Genomic DNA, 24,939 nt, shown 5'->3' with positions numbered 1-24,939 from the left:
TTAAAATACTCCTCCTAGACGATTCAACCAATCACCACAAAACTCGGTGTGCATGAAGTCAAGACATGGAGGATGAAAAATTGCGAGGGGATTTTTGATATCTCGAACGGTTTGGCCGTGGCGAGGAAACGAATTTATGGCGAATATTGGAAACAGGAAGTGTGTTATAACATCCTCATACATTAATTGATCTTGATGAAACTTCAGCAGTGTGTTCGTTGTAAGAGGCCGATCACATGGATGTGACTATTGTGAGTCAAAGTTATAGCGCCACCAACTGGCAGCAGGAAGTGTGTCACTTTCAAAATGCTTTGAATTCACCCTCTTATTTTTACCCGATTTGCTTCAAACTTTATGTGTATAATGTAAACACACGGCAGATGTAGACCTGTGAAAGAATTATTGATATCTTAAATACTGTTGCCATGGCAACGCTTTAAACTGTTATATTCTTTTTGGGTGCATTTGAGGCTCTTAACATGCTTCAAATTGCATGAAACTCAACATGCATATCAGATTTATTAGGTACTAGGTATGTGTGAAGTTTCAGAAACGGGCGCGGTGGAGGGGCTCAGTAGCGCCACCTTTAGTCAAAAATGGGGTATTAGTTTTACCTACAGTAACAAAAATCGGTATCTATATTTATCTCCCCGAGCCGGACAACTTTCTAATTTACAGTCATTAGCTCCGACCAACAGGAAGTCAGATATTTTGGTTTGAATGTGATTTGATGGGAATTTTGCCAGTCTCTCTCAGTGTCTGTGTGTGTGAGAGAGGAGGGGGGCTTTATTTTAACCCTTTCTCTGCTGTGTGGGACTTCTCGGGCACTTTTGGGGCCCTTAACGTGCTCGAAAACTCTTGAAACTTTGCACACAGGTCAGAACCTGCGGCCATCAGGGCTGGGCTGAAGCTGGTACCCGGGCGTGGCAGGGGAGCTCAACAGCGCCCCCTTGAACGTGGTCCGAAAAACTTGGTCCATATATCAAACACGTTTGCATGTAATAATATGAAACTCGGTACACATATAGATTTAATCGGGCCGAACAACTTTCGTGCTCTAAGTTTTACGCCAGTCCAACAGGAAGTCGGCTATTATGGGCTGTATGAAAATGCATGCCCCTGGAATTTGATATACTCGTCCAAGAAAAATTATCCTATCGCCACCAAACTCGGTCAGCATGAAGTCAAGACATTGAGGACAGTAAATTGCGGACGGATTTTTGATATCTCGAACGGTTTGGCCGTGGCGAGGAAACGAAGTTATGGCGAGAAAAGAAAAACACAATGTGTTATAACGTCTTCATACATTTATTGATCTTGATGAAACTTCAGCAGTGTGTTTGTTGTAAGAGGGCGATCACATGGATGTGACTATTGTGAGTCAAAGTTATAGCGCCACCAACTGGCAGCAGGAAGTGTGTTACTTTCAAGATACTTTTGACTAAAGTGGGTGGGTTATTTTTACCTACAGTCACAAAACTCGGTCTGTATATTGTGCTTATCGATCCGGACAACTTTCTCATTTACAGTCATTAGCTCCGACCAACAGGAAGTCAGATATTTTGGTTTGAATGTGGTTTTGTCTCTCTCTGACAGAGTTCCCCCTGCCATTCTCTGTGTGTGTGTGTGTGTGTGTGTGTGTGGGGAGGGAGGGAGGGAGGGAGGGCACACACACAGACAGCCCCCCCCATTTTCTGTGTGTGTTTGGAGGGGAGCAGAAAGACTCACACTGATGCAAGCTCTAAAGCAGACTTCTTCTCGACAGTCAAAGCAGGGTTACGTTATTGCCCGTCGTGCACAGGAACCCGAAAGGCAACGGGGTGGCGGCTTTTTATATATATATATATATATATATATATATATATATATATATATATATATATATATATATATATATAAATAAATATAGCTGCAAGCAGCGATGGAGGGCCCAAGCCGGTGGCAGCGCCAGCCCGGTGCCTTTAGTGTAACTAAAGGCACCAGGGTGGCGGTGCCACCGGCTTGGGCCCGTAATCGCTGCTTGCAGCTATATTTTATTATTTATTATTATTATTATATTACTACCTTTTGGGCACTTTTGGGGGCCTTAACGTGCTCAAAAACTCTTAAAACTTTGCACAAATGTCAGAACCTGCGGCCATCAGGGCCCGACTGAAGCTGGGACCCGGGCGTGGCAGGGGGGCTCGCCAGCGCCCCCTGGAATGGGATTCAAAAACATGTCCATATCTCAAACACGCTTGCATGTAATAATATGAAACTCGATACACATATAGATCTCATCGGGCCGAACAACTTTCGTGCTCTAAGTTTTACGCCAGTCCAACAGGAAGTCGGTTATTATGGGCTGTATGGAAACGCATGTTCTGGCATTTGAAACACTTGTCCTAGAGAATTCATCGGATGACCACGAAACTCGGTGTGCATGAAGTCAAGACATGGAGGATGCTAAATTGCGAGGGGATTTTTGATATCTCGAACGGTTTGGCCGTGGCGAGGAAACAAATTTATGGCGAATATTGGAAACAGGAAGTGTGTTATAACATCCTCATACATTAATTGATCTTGATGAAACTTCAGCAGTGTGTTCGCTGTAAGAGGCCCATCACATGGATGTGACTATTGTGAGTCAAAGTTATAGCGCCACCAACTGGCAGCAGGAAGTGTGTCACTTTCAAAATGCTTTGAAATCACCCTCTTATTTTTACCCGATTTGCTTCAAACTTCATCTGTATAATGTAAACACACGGCAGATGTAGACCTGTGAAAGGATTATTGATATCTTAAATACTGTTGCCATGGCAACGCATCAAACTTTAATATTCTTTTTGGGTGCATTTGAGGCTCTTAACATGCTTCAAATTGCATGAAACTCAACATGCATATCAGATTTATTAGGTACTAGGCATGTGTGAAGTTTCAGAAACGGGCGCGGTGGAGGGGCTCAGTAGCGCCACCTTTAGTCAAAAATGGGGTATTAGTTTTACCTACAGTAACAAAAATCGGTATTTATATTTATCTCCCCGAGCCGGACAACTTTCTAATTGACAGTCATTAGCTCCGACCAACAGGAAGTCAGATATTTTGGTTTGAATGTGATTTGATGGGAATTTTGCCAGTCTCTCTCAGTGTCTGTGTGTGTGAGAGAGGAGGGGGGGCTTTATTTTAACCCTTTCTCTGCTGTGTGGGACTTCTCGGGCACTTTTGGGGCCCTTAACGTGCTCGAAAACTCTTGAAACTTTGCACACAGGTCAGAACCTGCGGCCATCAGGGCTGGGCTGAAGCTGGTACCCGGGCGTGGCAGGGGAGCTCAACAGCGCCCCCTTGAACGTGGTCCGAAAAACTTGGTCCATATATCAAACACGTTTGCATGTAATAATATGAAACTCGGTACACATATAGATTTAATCGGGCCGAACAACTTTCGTGCTCTAAGTTTTACGCCAGTCCAACAGGAAGTCAGCTATTATGGGCTGTATGAAAATGCAAGCCCCTGGAATTTGATATACTCCTCCAAGAAAAATTATCCTATCGCCACCAAACTCGGTCAGCATGAAGTCAAGACATTGAGGACGCTAAATTGCGGACGGATTTTTGATATCTCGAACGGTTTGGCCGTGGCGAGGAAACGAAGTTATGGCGAGAAAAGAAAAACACAATGTGTTATAACGTCTTCATACATTTATTGATCTTGATGAAACTTCAGCAGTGCGTTTGTTGTAAGAGGGCGATCACATGGATGTGACTATTGTGAGTCAAAGTTATAGCGCCACCAACTGGCAGCAGGAAGTGTGTTACTTTTAAGATACTTTTGACTAAAGTGGGTGGGTTATTTTTACCTACAGTCACAAAACTCGGTCTGTATATTGTGCTTATCGATCCGGACAACTTTCTCATTTACAGTCATTAGCTCCGACCAACAGGAAGTCAGATATTTTGGTTTGAATGTGGTTTTGTCTCTCTCTGACAGAGTTCCCCCTGCCATTCTCTGTGTGTGTGTGTGTGTGTGTGTGTGTGTGGGGAGGGAGGGAGGGAGGGAGGGCACACACACAGACAGCCCCCCCCTTTTCTGTGTGTGTTTGGAGGGGAGCAGAAAGACTCACACTAGAGTGCGGATCGGGCCAAATTTTTCAGTCCGAGCCCGGCCCGCGTCCGACAGAGCAGTAACCGAACCCGACCCGAGCCCGACAGGCATAAAGATATTTATGTTCGAGCCCGACCCGAGCCCGACAGTTAAAATCCCATTTTTTTCTCATACTAATGACAATTGTACGTTTTTTTGTGTGGAAAGCCCGCTTTTATTAAGCAACTGTAGGAAGGCAATCGGAAATGTCAACAGGACAAGCGCATCAGCGCGCGGAGCAACAAGCGCTCTTAACACCTGGCGCGCGCACATTATGCACGCGTTTCGTTGTCACGGCTACATAAACAAATGTCCGCACACAGGAAGACGGATGTTATGGTAATATTTTACATGTATTTTAATCACAAAAACGAACGTTTGCATCAAGTGAAAGCATCAGGCACATCGGCTACCTACATAATAAGCTGTTTTAAATTTAAAATGTTCAATGCCTTATCGCGCTGATGTGACCGAGCCCGACCCGAACCCGAACATCATTTCTAAATATCTGTCCGAACCCGGCCCGGCCCGTCGGGTACCGGCGGGTCTCGTCGGGCTCGGGTCGGGTATCCATCCTCTAACTCACACTGATGCAAGCTCTAAAGCAGACTTCTTCTCGACAGTCAAAGCGGGGTTACGTTATTGCCCGTCGTGCACAGGAACCCGAAAGGCAACGGGGTGGCGGCTTTATATATATATATATATATATATATATATATATATAAATAAATATAGCTGCAAGCAGCGATGGAGGGCCCAAGCCGGTGGCAGCGCCAGCCCGGTGCCTTTAGTGTAACTAAAGGCACCAGGGTGGCGGTGCCACCGGCTTGGGCCCGTAATCGCTGCTTGCAGCTATATTTATTATTATTATTATTATTATTATTATTATTATTTTTCTTACGACTATTCGGGCACTTTTGGGTCTCTTAACGTGCTCAAAAACTCTTGAAACTTTGCACAAATGTCAGAACCCGCGGCCATTAGAGCCGGACTGAAGCTGGTACCCGGGCGTGGCAGGGGGGCTCGACAGCGCCCCCTGGAACGCGGTCCGAAAACTTGGTCCATAAATCAAACACGCTTGCGTGGAATAATATGAAACTCGGTACACTTATAGATCTCATCGGTTCATATATCCTTCGTGCTCTGACTTTTTACCCCAGCCCAACAGGAAGTCGGCTATTTGGCGTAGTTTAAAAAACACATGCAATGGAATTTAAAATACTCCTCCTAGAAAATTCAACCAATCACCACGAAACTCGGTGTGCATGAAGTCAAGACATGGAGGATGAAAAATTGCCAGGGGATTTTTGATATCTCGAACGGTTTGGCCGTGGCGAGGAAACGAATTTATGGCGAATATTGGAAACAGGAAGTGTGTTATAACATCCTCATACATTAATTGATCTGGATGAAACTTCAGCAGTGTGTTCGCTGTAAGAGGCCGATCACATGGATGTGACTATTGTGAGTCAAAGTTATAGCGCCACCAACTGGCAGCAGGAAGTGTGTCACTTTCAAAATGCTTTAAAATCACCCTCTTATTTTTACCCGATTTGCTTCAAACTTTATGTGTATAATGTAAACACACGGCAGATGTAGACCTGTGAAAGGATTATTGATATCTTAAATACTGTTGCCATGGCAACGCAGCAAACTTTAATATTCTTTTTTTAAGTTTTTGAGACTCTTAGCATGCTTGAAATTGCATGAAACTCGACAGACACTTTACATTTATTGCCTAGTACACTTGTGCAAAGTTTCAGAAACGGGCGTGGTAAGGGGCTCAGTAGCGCCACCTTTAGTCAAAAATGGGGTATTAGTTTTACCTACAGTAACAAAAATCGGTATTTAGATTTATCTCCCCGAGCCGGACAACTTTCTAATTGACAGTCATTAGCTCCGACCAACAGGAAGTCAGATATTTTGGTTTGAATGTGATTTGATGGGAATTTTGCCAGTCTCTCTCAGTGTCTGTGTGTGTGAGAGAGGAGGGGGGGCTTTATTTTAACCCTTTCTCTGCTGTGTGGGACTTCTCGGGCACTTTTGGGGCCCTTAACGTGCTCGAAAACTCTTGAAACTTTGCACACAGGTCAGAACCTGCGGCCATCAGGGCTGGGCTGAAGCTGGTACCCGGGCGTGGCAGGGGAGCTCAACAGCGCCCCCTTGAGCGTGGTCCGAAAAACTTGGTCCATATATCAAACACGTTTGCATGTAATAATATGAAACTCGGTACACATATAGATTTAATCGGGCCGAACAACTTTCGTGCTCTAAGTTTTACGCCAGTCCAACAGGAAGTCGGCTATTATGGGCTGTATGAAAATGCAAGCCCCTGGAATTTGATATACTCCTCCAAGAAAAATTATCCTATCGCCACCAAACTCGGTCAGCATGAAGTCAAGACATTGAGGACGCTAAATTGCGGACGGATTTTTGATATCTCGAACGGTTTGGCCGTGGCGAGGAAACGAAGTTATGGCGAGAAAAGAAAAACACAATGTGTTATAACGTCTTCATACATTTATTGATCTTGATGAAACTTCAGCAGTGCGTTTGTTGTAAGAGGGCGATCACATGGATGTGACTATTGTGAGTCAAAGTTATAGCGCCACCAACTGGCAGCAGGAAGTGTGTTACTTTTAAGATACTTTTGACTAAAGTGGGTGGGTTATTTTTACCTACAGTCACAAAACTCGGTCTGTATATTGTGCTTATCGATCCGGACAACTTTCTCATTTACAGTCATTAGCTCCGACCAACAGGAAGTCAGATATTTTGGTTTGAATGTGGTTTTGTCTCTCTCTGCCTCTCTCTGACAGAGTTCCCCTGCCATTATGTGTGTGTGTGTGTGTGTCTGTGTGGGGAGGGGAGGGAGGGCACACACACACACATAGACAGCCCCCCCTGTGTGTGTCTGTGTGGGGAGGGGAGGGAGGGCACACACACAGACAGCCCCCCTGTCTGTGTGTGTGGGGAGGGGAGCAGAAAGACTATGAACAATTGTGCCATCTAGTGTTTTATACTATGTATAAATGTGTTTTTTATTTTAAACAAGTGTTTTAAAGTACACTAATTTCAATTAATTATATGCTGCATTTTTATGTATATTTAAACATTATCAAAGTTAGGATGTCATTTTTTTTTGTTTCAAAAGTTATCTGTCTCGGTCTCCCTTTGGCTGTCATTACCCTCCCCTCACTCCCACAGTCTCACTTATTTATTTCTGTATCAAATAATATTACCATAAACAAAAAGTTTGAGTTTCTTTTTCAATCAATGTATTATGTGTAACTTAAAAATAAGCAGATTAAACAGATATGTTTGAGGGCAAGACATGAAAACGATGAAATATAATATAGTATTAGTAAAAGAGTGCAGTATAGGGTTGGATGAATCAGATAAATAACATATTTTGTTAAAAAAACATTTGGTTAAATAAAATCGAGTGATACATAGGGCTATATTGCCCTCTCGACAGTCAAAGCGGGTTACGTTATTGCCCGTCGTGCACAGGAACCCGAAAGGCAACGGGGTGGCGGCTTTTTATATATATATATATATATATATATATATATATATATATATATATATATATATAAATAAATAAATATAGCTGCAAGCAGCGATGGAGGGCCCAAGCCGGGGGCACCGCCACCCCGGTGCCTTTAGTGTAACTAAAGGCACCAGGGTGGCGGTGCCACCGGCTTGGGCCCGTAATCGCTGCTTGCAGCTATATTTAGGGCCCAAGCCTTGAAAAGGCGAAGGCCCTATTGTTTTCCAAAGGATTATTATTTATTATTATTATTGTTCTTCAAGGGTTTGGGCACTTTTGGGGGCCTTAACATACTCAAAAACTCTTGAAACTTTGCACAAATGTCAGAACCCGCGGCCATTAGAGCCGGACTGAAGCTGGTACCCGGGCGTGGCAGGGGAGCTCGACAGCGCCCCCTTGAACGGGGTCCGAAAACTTGGTCCATAAATCAAACACGCTTGCATGGAATAATATGAAACTCGGTACACTTATAGATCTCACCGGTTCATATATCCTTCATGCTCTGACTTTTTACCCCAGCCCAACAGGAAGTCGGCTATTTGGCGTAGTTTAAAAAACACATTCAATGGAATTTAAAATACTCCTCCTAGACGATTCAACCAATCACCACGAAACTCGGTGTGCATGAAGTCAAGACATTGAGGATGAAAACTTGCGAGGGGATTTTTGATATCTCGAACGGTTTGGTTGTGGCGAGGAAACGAATTTATGGCGAATATTGGAAACAGGAAGTGTGTTATAACATCCTCATACATTAACTGATCTTGATGAAACTTCAGCAGTGTGTTCGCTGTAAGAGGCCGATCACATGGATGTGACTATTGTGAGTCAAAGTTATAGCGCCACCAACTGGCAGCAGGAAGTGTGTCACTTTCAAAATGCTTTGAATTCACCCTCTTATTTTTACCCGATGTGCTTCAAACTTCATCTGTATAATGTAAACACACGACAGATGTAGACCTGTGAAAGGATTATTGATATCTTTAATACTGTCGCCATGGCAACGCTTTAAACTTTTATATTCTTTTTGGATGCATTTGAGGCTCTTAACATGCTTCAAATTGCATGAAACTCAACATGCATTTGACATTTATTGCCTAGTACACTTTTGCGAAGTTTCAGAAACGGGCGTGGTAAGGGGCTCAGTAGCGCCACCTTTAGTCAAAAATGGGGTATTAGTTTTATCTACAGTAACCAAACTCGGTACGTATATTCTTCTCTTCGATCCGGACAACTTTCTAATTTACAGTCATTAGCTCCGACCAACAGGAAGTCAGATATTTTGGTTTGAATGTAATATATTGATATATTTTAGACTCCGAGTTTTTAGCGGTGGTTGATTTTATTCACACCAAACTTTTTCAACATGATGAAAATACATTAAAGATGCTAAATTATGAACGGATATTAAATATCTCAAACGGTTTTGCTGTGGCGAGGGATTAAAGTAATGTCCAGAAAGGAAACACTAAAAGCCTCATATCTTCTAAAAAATTTATTATACACCATTTATTTCTATATAAAAGTATACAAATATCAGAACTAAACCCATTTTGTTCTTTTTTTCAATTTAAGAATTATGTATAAGTTAAAAAACAGCCAGAATGCGCTATTTAGTCAAAAAATAAGTCATACATAGGGCAATACTGCCCTCTTGTGTTCGAAATCAGGTAGGCCCATTGTATATTGTATTTATATATAAATATATTAGTGACTGTGAGAATATTTTCCTACGGGTTAATCGATGTGTGATTAAAGCGGGGGCTTTTAAATCGCTAACTTAAAAGCCAAAGTAGTAGCCTACTGGACGTCCAGTAGGAATGAACTAAAACACATTCACTCTGTTCTGCTCATAGACTGTAAAAAAATGGTTCTGCTCGTTCCTCGCCGTGAACGCGTTATTACCCGTGTAGCTGTGAGCATTTAGTTTCATTTTAAACATAGCGCCATTTCGGGGGTGGGATTGCTTGAATTGCGTGTTCAATATTCCGTCATCATCTTTTCAGTCAGCTGTCCACCCATGATTAATGAAATTGGACTCCTTGTGCTGATCTTTGCTGCGACTCTCATTCAGCTCACGATTTATTAAGTGGACACCGTTCAGGTTTTAATTGTAGGTTAGTGCCCGTTCTCTAACTGAACTAAATTATTTTAACACACACACACACACACACACACACACACACACACACACACACACACACACACACACACACACACATCAAATCGACGGTGGAGCGCGATGAAATATTTAATATATCTGTATATTTGAATATCTGTATATTTTTCCCACCGGTTAACCAACGTGTGACACCAGCGAGGGCTTTTAAATCGCTAATATAAAAGTGAAAGTAAGTATATAGCAAACTGACATCGAATCAATGTGGAAACGACGTTTCTCGTGACATTGAAACAACATCGTTTTGCTCATCGAATTAACGTTGAATCAACGTCAGACACGCCATTCAACCGCATTTCAATGTTGAATCGATGTTTTATTTTCGGTGTAATAACGTTCTGATTGAACGTAACTGTTGATTCAACGTTGACATTTGATTGATGATTGATACTAACCTTTACAACTAAAAATCAACGTTGAATCGACATCGGTCTGCTATCTGGGTATGATTATGGTGGCGCTCGCAGTGCGCTCGAATGAATTCCTATGAAAGTAGAAATTAACTAAAAAACGTTCGCTCTGTTCTGCTCACTCCTCGCGTTGGACGCGCACCGTTATGAATGTCTGTGCAGCCGTGAGCTTTTTTAGTTTAATTATAAAATTAGCGCCATTTCGGGGGCGGGTATAGGCTATTGCTTGAATTTATTTTGCAAAAACACGTGCTATATTTCAGATCAATATATTTGTTTTCCTTAAAATTATTCTCATCTGAATTACAAATAATGTATTTCTGTATAAAATAATACTATGACTAAAAATGCATTTGATGTTTCTTTTTTAATCAATAACTTAAAAATAAACGGATTAGGCTACTGCTCTGTTTGAGGACTAGAAATTAAAACCAATGCAATATGATGAATGTCCAAAAGATGGCACCGACAGACTGTTTTAAACGAGGTTGGATAAATATTTCTTGTTTTTAAACAGTGTACGTGTGTGTGTGTGTGTGTGCGCGTGCAATCAGTCCCAGGTAAGAGGCATGAATGATGGGAATTGGACTTCTGGGAGTGAGGTTAATATTCCGGAGACGGTTCCCTCAGGTTGTGAAAAGGAGGCGGCGCGGGAGCCCCAGTAGTAACCAACTGCAGAACCCCAGAACCATATGTCATAGCAGTGTGATCACGACAGCGCCAGCCTAAAAGTCTGATGCCAGAAGTGGGCGTGGCCAGACATTGCGCTACTTCTGTGTTTCAAAGTTTAAAACAATGCTGATATATTTTTTTTGAACGATTTCATTACAAATGTTTATTTAATATATATATATATATATATATATATATATATATATATATATATAAAATATTATAACATATAATAACAATGTTTTGTCCTATTAACAAAAGACAGACAATGTACTATTAACAAATGTTAATAGTTTTTTAAAAGTTAAAATGATACTTTATGCATTTGGTTAGTGTCAAATGATTAACAATATAAATTGAACGAAGTTTAAAACAAACAAAATAATAAAACGAAAACAAAGCTTGAACATTTGATTTAATTGAAAAGCATTTTTTAAATAAAATGTGTTTTTTTTCCTCTGAAATAGCAAAAGCATCGCACACTAGCTGTACCTGCTCTAAATAAATAATAGTCATTAAATAAAAATACAAAATCGAAATAAATAAATTATATTTTATTGTTATTTTTTTAATTCTTGTTCTGTTCTGAATATCAATACATTTAAAGGATTTGTTGTGGAATATTTTGAGTATCATAATAAAATCAGAACAATTCTCATTTTAGTGATTATTTTTATTTTTTATTTTTTTCACTGTTCTAATCAGGTCATGCAAGTCAAATTCTTTGTCTTGTCCCTTAAAAAAGGTAATATATATATATATACCACACTTCATATGAATTTTTGGTGTTGTGTACTTACAATGGCTGCTGATTTCATGTGTCCGTTAAGTCCATGAGACTGTAGGGTGTCTAATTTTTCATTTTAGGTTTCAGAAGGGTGCTCACGCATACTTTGTGGTTGATATGTGCCCTCGATGCGCACTTTTGCAGAACCCACACTGATGCAAGCTCTAAAGCAGACTTCTTCTGGACAGTCAAAGCGGAGTTACGTTATTGCCCGTTGTGCACAGGAACCCTAAAGGCACCGGGGTGGCGGTTTTATATATATATATATATATATATATATAAATAAATATAGCTGCAAGCAGCGATGGAGGGCCCAAGCCGGTGGCACCGCCACCCTGGTGCCTTTAGTGCAACTAAAGGCACCGGGGTGGCGGTGCCACCGGCTTGGGCCCGTAATCGCTGCTTGCAGCTATATTTATTTATATATATATATATATATATTTATTATTGTTCTTCAAGGGTTTGGGGGCTTTTGGGGCCCTTAACATACTCAAAAACTCTTGAAACTTTGCACACGGGTCAGAACCTGCGGCCATTAGAGCCGGACTGAAGCTGGTACCCGGGCGTGGCAGGGGGGCTCGACAGCGCCCCCTGGAACGGGGTCCGAAAACTTGGTCCATAAATCAAACACGCTTGCATGAAATAATATGAAACTCGGTACACTTATAGATCTCATCGGTTCATATATCCTTCGTGCTCTGACTTTTTACCCCAGCCCAACAGGAAGTCGGCTATTTGGGGTAGTTAGAAAAACGCATTCAATGGAATTTAAAATACTCCTCCTAGACGATTCAACCAATCGCCACGAAACTCGGTCAGCATGAAGTCAAGACATTGAGGATGAAAAGTTGCGAGGGGATTTTTGATATCTCGAACGGTTTGGCCGTGGCGAGGAAACGAATTTATGGCGAATATTGGAAACAGGAAGTGTGTTATAACATCCTCATACATTAATTGATCTTGATGAAACTTCAGCAGTGTGTTCGCTGTAAGAGGCCGATCACATGGATGTGACTATTGTGAGTCAAAGTTATAGCGCCACCAACTGGCAGCAGGAAGTGTGTCACTTTCAAAATGGTTTGAATTCACCCTCTTATTTTTACCCGATTTGCTTCAAACTTCATCTGTATAATGTAAACACACGGCAGATGTAGACCTGTGAAAGGATTATTGATATCTTTAATACTGTCGCCATGGCAACGCTTTAAACTTTTATATTCTTTTTGGATGCATTTGAGGCTCTTAACATGCTTCAAATTGCATGAAACTCAACATGCATATCACATTTATTGCCTAGTACACTTGTGCGAAGTTTCAGAAACGGGTGTGGTAAGGGGCTCAGTAGCGCCACCTTTAGTCAAAAATGGGGTATTAGTTTTACCTACAGTAACCAAACTCGGTACGTATATTCTTCTCTTCGATCCGGACAACTTTCTAATTTACACTCATTAGCTCCGACCAACAGGAAGTCAGATATTTTTGTTTGAATGTGGACTTGTGGAGGATTTTCTCCCCCCCTCCCTCTGTTAGTGTTTTTGGGGTGTGAGGGATTTGTTAAAATGATAGAGCCAATAAGTGGTATTATACTGCCCCCTGCTGTCTCTTCATCATACTACTCCCTAATACTGTTATATAATTCATATTTAGACTTTATAAAATCAGTATTTTAACATTTACAATGACATTTGATCAAAATTCATCTATTGTTGTATTACTATTGACAATTGTGTCACACTGAGAAATGGGAAGCCTGAAAGCGAAAGTATAACGGTGGCCACGCCCCCCCCACCCCCAAGTACAAATTCACTCATAACTCGAAAACGGAAAGTCGTTGCGCGCTCAAATTTTGATGGTAAGGTCCTCTCCAGGCTCTTGATCGAAATATATTGTCGCGGAGCTCGGGAACGCCCCCCCCCCCGGCGATCGCAAAATCACGAGACCTCCGACCTTTGATCGGCTGTAACTCCCGAACCAGACCACCCCGATCCTTGTGGAATAGCTTGTTGGAAAGGGCCTGTCCTCACCTAGCTTCGATTCGATTTTGGTGCGATTTGGCCTGGGCATTCCCGAGATATAAGCCAAAAAATGTTTGCATTTGAACGGGAATAACTCCCGGCCCCAATCGCCCACCAACACTGGGATGGTCTCATTACACAGGGCACCTCGAGCACTATCTAAGCTCCGAGTTTCAGATTTTTTCGCTCTCTCGTTCCCAAAATATATGTGAGAAACCAAATTTCCATTCATTCATTCACTTCAACTGTAAGATGGAGGCTGTAATAACACTGTCGTCCACTAGAGAGAGCAGCAGGATTATATTTGTAATCTTTTTTTATCAGCTTTCAGCATTGGCTAACAAACAAATGCTTAAAGCTATATATTTGTTATTATGATGGACGTGTAATGTGTGTAAGCATGCATAATGGAGTTAACATGCAAAAACTGGTTTGCTTTGGTGCAAAATACTGGTAAACATCAAGACTTGTAAAATGAAAGTGAGTCAATAAGTGGTCTTCTACTGCCCTCTGCTGGACATTCTACTTATTAATAGTCTTTTCACATGTGCTTTTGCATTCATTTATTTAGACACTAAAAAAATCCCTTATATAACAATTACTTTTATAACACAATCATATTTTGTCAGTTTATCACTTCATTTGTTCTGATGCTTCACATAATTACTAGCAACGTGGTAAATCATGGTTATTAAAGCTAGAAACATGGAAAATCATAGTAAATAAGGTAAATCATGCTAGAATCCAGGTAAATCATTCTAGAATGTGGTATATCATGGTAAATCATCCTATAACATGGTAAATCAAGGTGAATCATGCTAGAATAGGATGCTAAATTGCGGACGGATTTTTGATATCTCGAACGTTTTGGCCGTGGCGAGGAAACTAATTTATGAAATGATGAATTTACACCGGTACTTAAGAAAAGCTGGTACCGTTACCATTTAATTTTTTTAGTACCGAAATGGTACCGAAGTACCGAGTCTTTTGACAACACTAATATATATATATATATATATATATAAAAAAAATTCTTATATGTGCCCTCAATGCGCACTTTTGCAAAACCCACACTGATGCAAGCTCTAAAGCAGACTTCTTCTCGACAGTCAAAGCGGAGTTACATTATTGCCCGTCGTGCACAGGAACCCTAAAGGCACCGGGGTGGCGGTTTATATATATATATATATATATATATATATATATATATATATATATATATATATATATATATATATATATATATATATATATAAATATAGCTGCAAGCAGCGATGGAGGGCCCAAGCCGGTGGCACCGCCACCTTGGTGCCTTTAGTTGCAACTAAAGGCACCGGGGTGGCGGTGCCACCGGCTTGGGCCCGTAATCGCTGCTTGCAGCTATATTTATATATATATATATATATATATATTTCTTCTTCTTCTTCTTTATAATAATTTTTTTTTCAAGGTTTTTGCCACTTTTGGGGGCCTTAACGTGCTCAAAAACTCTTGAAACTTTGCACACGGGTCAGAACCCGCGGCCATTAGAGCCGGACTGAAGCTGGTACCCGGGCATGGCAGGGGGGCTCGACAGCGCCCCCTGGAACGGGGTCTGAAAACTTGGTCCATAAATCAAACACGCTTGCATGAAATAATATGAAACTCGGTACACTTATAGATCTCACCGGTTCATATATCCTTCATGCTCTGACTTTTTACCCCAGCCCAACAGGAAGTCGGCTATTTGGCGTAGTTTAAAAAACACATCCAATGGAATTTAAAATACTCCTCCTAGACGATTCAACCAATCACCACGAAACTCGGTGTGCATGAAGTCAAGACATTAAGGATGAAAAGTTGCGAGGGGATTTTTGATATCTCGAACGGTTTGGCCGTGGCGAGGAAACGAATTTATGGCGAATATTGGAAACAGGAAGTGTTATAACATCCTCATACATTAATTGATCTTGATGAAACTTCAGCAGTGTGTTCGCTGTAAGAGGCCGATCACATGGATGTGACTATTGTGAGTCAAAGTTATAGCGCCACCAACTGGCAGCAGGAAGTGTGTCACTTTCAAAATGCTTTGAAATCACCCTCTTATTTTTACCCGATTTGCTTCAAACTTCATCTGTATAATGTAAACACACGACAGATGTAGACCTGTGAAAGGATTATTGATATCTTTAATACTGTCGCCATGGCAACGCTTTAAACTTTTATATTCTTTTTGGATGCATTTGAGGATCTTAACATGCTTCAAATTGCATGAAACTCAACATGCATTTGACATTTATTGCCTAGTACACTTGTGCGAAGTTTCAGAAACGGGCGTGGTAAGGGGCTCAGTAGCGCCACCTTTAGTCAAAAATGGGGTATTAGTTTTACCTACAGTAACCAAACTCGGTACGTATATTCTTCTCTTCGATCCGGACAACTTTCTAATTTACAGTCATTAGCTCCGACCAACAGGAAGTCAGATATTTTGGTTTGAATGTGTACTGTTTGGAGCATTTTCCCTCTGCCCCTCTGCGTCTCTGTGTGTGTGTGTGTGTGAGGAGGGGGGCTAGTTTAGTTTAACCATTTCTCTGCTGTGTGCAAAATCTCTGGCACTTTTGAGGGCCTTAACGTGCTCAAAGTCGAAAGCTCGACAGCGCCCCCTGGAATGGGATTCGAACACTTGTCCGTATATCAAACACGCTTGCATGAATTAATATGAAACTCGGTACACATATAGATTTAATCGGGCCGAACAACTTTCCCTGGGTCAAGTTTTACGCCAGCCCAACAGGAAGTCGGCTATTACGGGTTGATTGGAGAACGCTTGCTCTCGCATTTGAAACACTTCTCCTAGAGAATTCATCCGATGACCACGAAACTCGGTCAGCATGAAGTCAAGACATGGAAGATGATAAATTGCCAGGGGATTTTTGATATCTCGAACGGTTTGGCCGTGGCGAGGAAACAAATTTATGATTAAAAAAGGATGCATAAAGTGTGTTATAACTTAGTTATAGTTTTACCTACAGTAACCAAACTCGGTATGTATATTCTTCTCTTCGATCCGGACAACTTTCTAATTTACATTCATTAGCTCCGACCAACAGGAAGTCAGATATTGTGGTTTGAATGTGTATTTTCTCTCTCTCTGTCTCTCTGCCATTCTGTGTGTGTGTGTGTGTGTGTGTGTGTGTGTGTGTGTCTGTCTGTGTGGGGAGGGGAGGGGTGTGTGTGTGTGTGTGTGTGATTTTGGTTGGGTGACAGTTATAGGTTACAGTTTGACGAGTTTATAGTTTAACAAAAGCACAATGTTGTGTTTCATTGCGAGTGTACACAAATATAAGGAAACACTTTGCATTTTGAATGATGTTCTGTATGAACAAAATGACGGAGTGTGTTTTTATGTCTCCATTGTTCGATCGAGCCTCACACACACACACACACACACAGCATTCCAGCATTGCAATCTTGACATCGCAGAATGTTCATTATAGCCTTAATAAAATATAATAATAAAATAGTCAACCTTACATATAAAAATTACACTGCTCTGTTTAAATAGTCATTTGTACAGTTTGTGCCGTTCATAGTAAGCACCGCTCCACTGTGATGTTTCCAAGCACATTTTTGCGCATTTGAAGAGGATAATTTTTCTATATTGGAACGTGAGTGTACAAAGTACAAAGCCTATAAAAAGAATAGTTTAGCATCCAAAAATGTTAATAATATATATGTTAAAAATAGGGGGAAAAAATAATTTACATAATATATATATATATATATATATATATATATATATATATTTTATATATATATATATATATATATATATATATATATATATATATATAATTAAAGCTGCAAGCAGCGATGGAGGGCCCAAGCCGGTGGCACCGCCACCCGGTGCCTTTAGTGTAACTAAAGGCACCGGGTGGCGATGCCACCGGCTTGGGCCCGCAATCGCTGCTTGCAGCTTTAATTCATATTCATTCCGTTGTTTGACAACAGAAACAGTAAAATATACCAATGAAAACGGTTTTATTGAGAATTTAGCTTCATCAAAATGGGCACAGAGAGAGACAAACTAATGTAATAATAAATAATAAATGTAAATTTAGCATTTTCAGAAGAGCTGCCCTGTCATGCAAAAATCTAAACATGTTTGTTTTAGTAAATTGCTCAGTGCAAAGAAAGAGAAGTAATGGGAACCTGGTATTTATTTCTTCTTTCTTCAAGTGTCTAATAGACATGAACAAGTTCTTTGAAAAACATCTATGACCTTTGAATGATGTCTCGTCTTCATGCTCTATGTTGACCATGGTTTCAATAATAAACATACATTTGCATAAAGCATCCATATTTATCCATGCCCATAATGATTAGAGTATTACAAACTTGAAAAGTATTAATTTAAGGTACATTTAGAAGAAATAAAAAAATGTGCGATTAATCGCGAGTTAACTCATGGCAAGCATGCGATTAATCGCGATTAAATTTTTTAATCGATTGACAGCCCTAGTTTTTTTACAACTGTGAACTGTGATATCAAGATAAACTATAGGGCTTCACGATTCTGGGAATACATTTTTAAAATTTTTAAATTGGGTAAAAATTGTGATTTAAAAAAAATATAGCCTATGTAATGAACACCTTGTTGTGCATTGTAGGCAGTGTTGTGTGTACAGTAATGTAACTACTTTTTCGGGTAAAAAGTAGTGTAACGCGCTACTACTGAAAATTTGGTAACGAAACGTATTTACTTTTACAATTTGCCACAACGTTACTTTTCCCAGGAACAGATTTGACAGTGACACTGTCTTCTCAGCTGCGCGATTGCAATAGTCACAAGCTCCACACGGTCTACGTGACAGGCTGGAAGCAGAGCAGTCAATTCACTGCGCAAACCAAAAGTAATTCTACCCACCGGATGAAAACGGGTTGGCATTTAAAACACCAAATATTAAGGATTGGCATATCAAGCAAAAATAATATTCGATGATTGTTCGAAAATCTTACCTCTCCCCCACATGCTCACCGGTAAGACGGCGTTCACCCAAATCACGCTCCGACATAGGCCTACATGTTGTAGCAGTTATTAAAGAAAACGATTTAGTTTCATATTTATGTTTAAATAAAATATATATATATTTTTTTTCATCTATGTTGATTATATGAAAATGAAAAGCATGCAAGATCATAAGATGTGCAATCGGGAGACAAATGGAGTGGGCAGACATGATTTTGACCATTTCATTAAGTCTGTTTTTGTAGAAAGCCTTTTATTAAAGTGAATTTTGTTTTGTATTAATTGTATTTTAATCAATGTTTCATCAACCAATTGCCTGGATTTAATAAATAAGAAGTAAATATAGCAGGCAATATAATCAGGACTTCTCATGAGCTCCGTTTCGGCGCGCGAACTGGAGCTCGCCTCATAAATGAACACAAACTCGGCGTATAAGCTTTGCCTCAAATACCTGAGAAATGTATTCAAACCTTGAAATAGTACACATTTCAAGCTTTCAATACATTTCTCAGGTATTTGAGGCAAAGCTTATAGCTTATATATAAGCTTGAAATGTGTACTTTTAAACAAAACTATTAAAAACGAATGAAAACAGACTCTCTGCCTATGTAATCTGTATGAAATGTGCATTTCTCTCTAGCGCGTTCACTACTGCGAAGATCGCGAGTCAGCATCGTCAACTTCATCTTTGCAGCCGACACCGACAGTTTGTAGGCATACCTACCGATTGTAGGCATATACGTGCAGTGCTGCATACAATAATAATAACAAGCCTACATAGCAGCTAGGCAGCCTATAAATCGTTAAACTTCAGTAACACTACACTAGAGTAAAAATATAATTGATTATCATATATATTACTTCAAATATTTACAATTGCTATGACGTTATGAAATGAGATTGGAGTAAAAACATGCGTTTTGCTTTTCAAACAGACAGCGCGACTGACTCAAACTCACAGCGCGTGCAGAGAACTGAAGCGATGGAGCCGCTGAATGTGAAGTTTATGCAACAATAACACTAACTAATATAATTCAGAATTATTTCTTACCTTAAAATCTTTGTCTTCAAATCGCGTTCTTCTTCTGATGTAAATCCAATAAGCTTGCGCGCGTCTTCCAAACTCGGCAAACAGCAGAGGACTGATGAGGTTAGGTGCTTTGTTTTTGCTGTAATGAGCGCGATTTGCATGTCTATATCTTTTGCGCGTGTGGGTGTGGTCACATTAAAACTAATGAGCAAGGGTTTGAGAAACTGGATATCTTGTTGGTTTTATACAAATTACTTAAACAGAGAATATTTGTTTTCTTTTTTGAATCAGGTCATTTGAAAGTACACACTTAAATGTTTATAAAGATATAGAGCTCATAAATGTGTGACAAGGATTCGCTGAGTTTTGTTTGTTTAGAGACGTGCTCAAGAAAAAAAGTTCACGAGACGGAGAGGCAGAAAGCACACACTGTTTAATTTCTTTATTTTACAAAAGCATGTTTTGTTTTGATTGTAAGTGGTCACATACAAAAGTAGACATCTCACAGATTCTTTTTTCATATTTCTTAAGTCTGTATGACCATAAATGACGGAGTATTTTAAAGTCTATGTTGCAGCTATGTAAAAAAAAAAAAAAAACAGCAAAACGTGCCCGTGCGTTTGCCGACCCCAGAGGGTTAACGGTCTAACTCCACAATTCAGTACTGCACAGTCTTTGTAATATGTTTTAGCAATACATTTCTAACGTTTATAATAATAATAATAATTTTATTTATAATGCGCCTTTCTCATACTCAAAGCGCTACAACATACAGAATAAAATAGTCAAACAATCAAACATTGACGTAAAAATAGCTATCAAAAAATACACAATTTATAAATTAAAAGCTTGACTGAACAGATGTGTCTTAAGAAGTTTCTTAAAACAATCCACAGAAGCAGCATCCCTGATAGACGCAGGTAATGTATTCCATAACTTTGGCGCATTACAGGAAAAGGCCCTTCCCCCCCATAGTTTTTAATTTACAACGAGGCTGAAACAGAGAGAGAGAGCCAGCAGAGCGGAGAGAGCGAGCAGGAATGGATGGAGTAACCAAATCACAGATGTAATCTGGAGCCAACCCATGCACTGCTTTATAAGCAGTGTTGGGATAGTTACTCAAAAAAAGTAACTAGTTACTAGTTACTTCTGTAAATTGTAATGAGATTACTTTACTAGTTACTGCATTTGAAAAGTAACTTCACTACTTATTACTTTACTTTCCCGTTTCTTAATTTACCGTGTAGATACATGGACAAACATAGCCCTATCATCATTTAGCCTGCATGTCCGCATAGTGTTTATAAATGTAGCCGATAAAAATGGCATGTAAAACCATATAAAACAACAATATCCCTGTCTGCACAAAGAAATATGCCTCACTGTAAAATCTACAAACAACAGGATTATGTCCGTGGTGGTAGACACATGATCAGGGCTGGACAGGGATAAACATTATATTTTATTTTGACGGAAACTGCAAAACTGAAACTTTCTTCTCCATCAGTATTTTGACCATAGACCATAAGAGATTTTGACAGATACACTGACACTCAGTGGTGTAGTCTAGTTTTTTGTAGTGAGTATACTGTGATTACATATACCCCCCCCCCCCCCCCCCCCGCACGCCTTATAGCCTACTAACCCGTCCCATCACCCCATAAGCACCACCACACTCACTAATGCATACAGTATGCAACGACATGTAATTGAGAGCATTATGAGACTAAGTGTTATCAACATTTAAATTTATTATAAGCAACACAAGACTTTAACAGCCAATGTCATTTACAGACTGGACTGATTTTCTACTGTTTAGTGTTAATCACCATCTAACTCAGCCAATTAAGAGCTACATTTAGCCTTAGATGCTATGTCAATATGGTCCCTGAAGCACAGGTTTTATCAGCTGACAATAAAAAAAAAATAGCCTAATAATTAAAACATTATAGGCACAAATAGCCTACATATTTACTTTTAGAAATTGTTTTTGTTTTAGCAAGTTTACTGTTTAAATTAAAACAAGTATGACAACTTGTTTGATATTCCTTTTTAAAATAAAATGTTAGATTTCATTATTATTATTATTCTAAAGTAGCTACATTTTACTGTGCAATTTCTTTCATAATTTCTTTGAGTTAGACCGAACTTTTATTTTGGTGGGTTGTAGACATTTGAGTTTCAGTGTGTTTTAATAAACTATTGTTATTATTATTATTAGGCCTACTTGAAGTATACTCTACTGTGCAATAGTAATATATTTCTCTTATAATTTCTTCAAGTTATACCGAACATTTATTTTGACAGGTTGTAAAGACACCACGAGCGCTTCAGTGAGTGTGTGTGTACATTGAGCGCTCATCCCAGAGACGCGTAGAACAGCTGCAGTCTCTTTGAGCTTTAATATTCACAGACACTAGTCCATATCGAGATTTGATTAATTCTACAGCCCTGCTTTTGATTTATTCATTCAAAAATGACCAAATTTCGTGACGTTCTTCTTTATACAGTAAGTTCCATTTGTGAGTGGATTAACCAATTATATCCGTGTCGCTTCGCAAACACAGACGCGGTGAATTTATGAATGAAAGTGTGAAAGTTCTGAAACAAAACGAAGTTGTTGCGTATCCTCACGCTTTTTTAAGTGGGCATACGGAAATACTTGGCATTTCTTAGTGGGTATACGGCGTATACCTGCGTATCACGTAGACTACACCACTGCTGACACTGCACGCTCGCTCAAAGCCCAAAGGGGGAGGCGTTTACAGATGTGATTGGGCCAGTCCAGTGTCAATCAAGAAAATAACCAATGGGCCAATCTACGTGTTTCATGGGCCGTTCTCTGTCAGAAAAAAAACTAACGCTGACTTTTTTTAACCAATGCATTACACCGGCACTTACCCAGCGCCGCCAATTAAGCAAAACAAAACGAATGGGCCGCCGATGTACGAGTTTTATGAGCCGTTAAGACAAACGAACAAAAAAGTTTTAGATGCATCGGATCGGCCCAAAAAGCCGTGACTCTCCCGGTAGTCCCGATGGCCAGTCCTTTCCTGCCAGAGCATAGAGTGAATTTCTGGCAAATATTTTTGTCCTTTCGAGCAATAAACTGAAAGTAATGTGAATATCGCCACTGGCCGAAACTCGCGTCTCCGTGACTCCGTCTCCATCTCCATTCCTCTCTGTCCTTCGCACCAGCAGCTACGTCACTCAAATCGATCTCTATGGCAACGGTGCCCAGGCAAGCACACACACACAGGCGTGCACGCACCACTTCGACAGATCAGAGCTTTACACACATGAAAACACGGCTTGGGTAACGCAGGAAAGCGCGTTCCTATAGTCTAGTAAAGTAGTATAGTTACTGATATTTTTAGTGTAATGCGTTACTTTACTTCGTTACCCAAAAAAGTAATATCGTTACTGTAATCCGTTATTTTGTAACTCGTTACCCCCAACACTGTTTATAAGTTAAAATCAGAACTTTAAAATCAATACGTGACTGAACTGGAAGTCAATGCAGTTGCTGGAGAACAGGGGTAATGTGATGGCGTGATGATGTGTGAGTCAAAACACGTGCGGCAGAGTTCTGTATATATTGCAACCTCTTAATAGAGTTTGCTGGTAAACCCGCAAAGAGAGAGTTACAATAATCAAGCCTTGACGTGATGAAGGCATGGATAAGCCTCTCTGCATCAGGCCTAGAGAGAAACGGTCTAATACGTGCAATGTTCCTCAGATGGAAAAAAGCAACCTTCGTTATGTTTTTAAAATGAGAATTAAAAGTTAGCTGGGCATCAAAAATCACACCCAAGTTACGAACCTGGTTGTTTATAATGTGTTTAGAATTTCTTTTACATTTCAGAAAATGTATCCTTTTAAGAGAAAAGCCCTGTTTGGGGGATTTATTCTCTTGACATCTGGCAAGCCCATGTAGGAAAGATGAGTGTATGCTTGTTACCAATTAGGGGTGGGAATCTTTTACCATCTCACGATTCGATTCGATTCCGATTCTTGAGGCCACGATTCGATTCAAAATCGATTTTCGATTCAAAAAGATTTTCGATTCAAAACGATTCGATTCGATTTTATCCATAATGATTTCACTGCCAGGGCGGCAGTGGCTCAGTGGTTCATGTAGATTGTCTACAAACCGGAAGGTTGGTGGTTCAATCCCCGGTTCCACCTGACCAAGTGTCGAGGTGTCCTTGAGCAAGACACCTAACCCTAGCTGCTCTCGACGAGCTGGATCGCCTTGCATGGCTGACACCGCCGTCGGTGTATGAATGAGTGAGTGAATGGGTGAATGTGAGGCAATATTGTAAAGCGCTTTGGTGGCCATTGGGTCTATGAAAGCGCTATATAAATGCAGTCCATTTACCATTTTTTTACCATTCTAATCGGGTTTCTGATCATGATCTACTCTGCTTTGCTATACAGAATGACAAACGGAGACTTTAAAGTGTCTTTTTCACATTTATTAAGTTAAATTCTCAGGGAAGTGCCTTTTATCAAAAACATGTTCTCAATTGCTACTCATTAGTATCTAGCTATAAAATAAGTTGGAACAAAACAAAAGTGCTTCTTCATAATACAAAATGGTTGAAAATAGATGCAGTTTACCACAAATATCATGTAGAACACAACCGGTGAAGACAAAAAAACATCTATATTTCTCAGTCAGACACAGTAACTTAAAGAATAACAAGTTATGAAAATAAAGTGCTTCTTTCAAAATGAATAATAGTCCTACCCCTAAGCTACCTGGCGATGAAGCAGCGATAGACCGAGTCTTTTTTTTTTTTTTTGCCCTCTCGGAGTTGGCAGGGAGTTTCGTGAAGCACTGCAGTGTGCGTTGGTCTGCAGCTGGCGGCTGACTGTACGTTCACACCGCCGCCGACTTGAGCTGCAAAAAAGCTATGGTCGCCCTGTCAAGGACGCTTGTCAAAAAGTACGGGGAATCTTGTTGACGCTTTGGCCGCTCTGACGTAGCAGCATTCACAATGAAATGTAAACAGAAAAAACAAGCAATGCATTCGGCAGTTTAGGGTATCGCACAAGATTTGTCAACACAGAAACCATTTCATCACTGGAGAGTTTTTTTCCCGACACCATCGTATTAATTGATTTTGATTCATATGCGCGAGGGAGAGAGAGAGAGCAGA

At 40.1% G+C, this 24,939-nt stretch overlaps 1 protein-coding gene across 2 annotated transcripts in view; it reads left to right on the top strand.

Moving 5' to 3' along the window:
* Positions 1-24,939, top strand: part of LOC306993704 (cellular tumor antigen p53-like) — a 75,504-nt gene that overhangs the window by 39,593 nt on the left and 10,972 nt on the right. The gene's annotated exons all lie outside the window — the stretch shown is intronic.

This window comes from Phoxinus phoxinus, assembly GCF_949152265.1.
Source record: "Phoxinus phoxinus genome assembly, chromosome: 2".
Classification (NCBI taxonomy): domain Eukaryota; kingdom Metazoa; phylum Chordata; class Actinopteri; order Cypriniformes; family Leuciscidae; genus Phoxinus; species Phoxinus phoxinus.
This window is presented reverse-complemented; position numbering and strand designations above follow the sequence as displayed.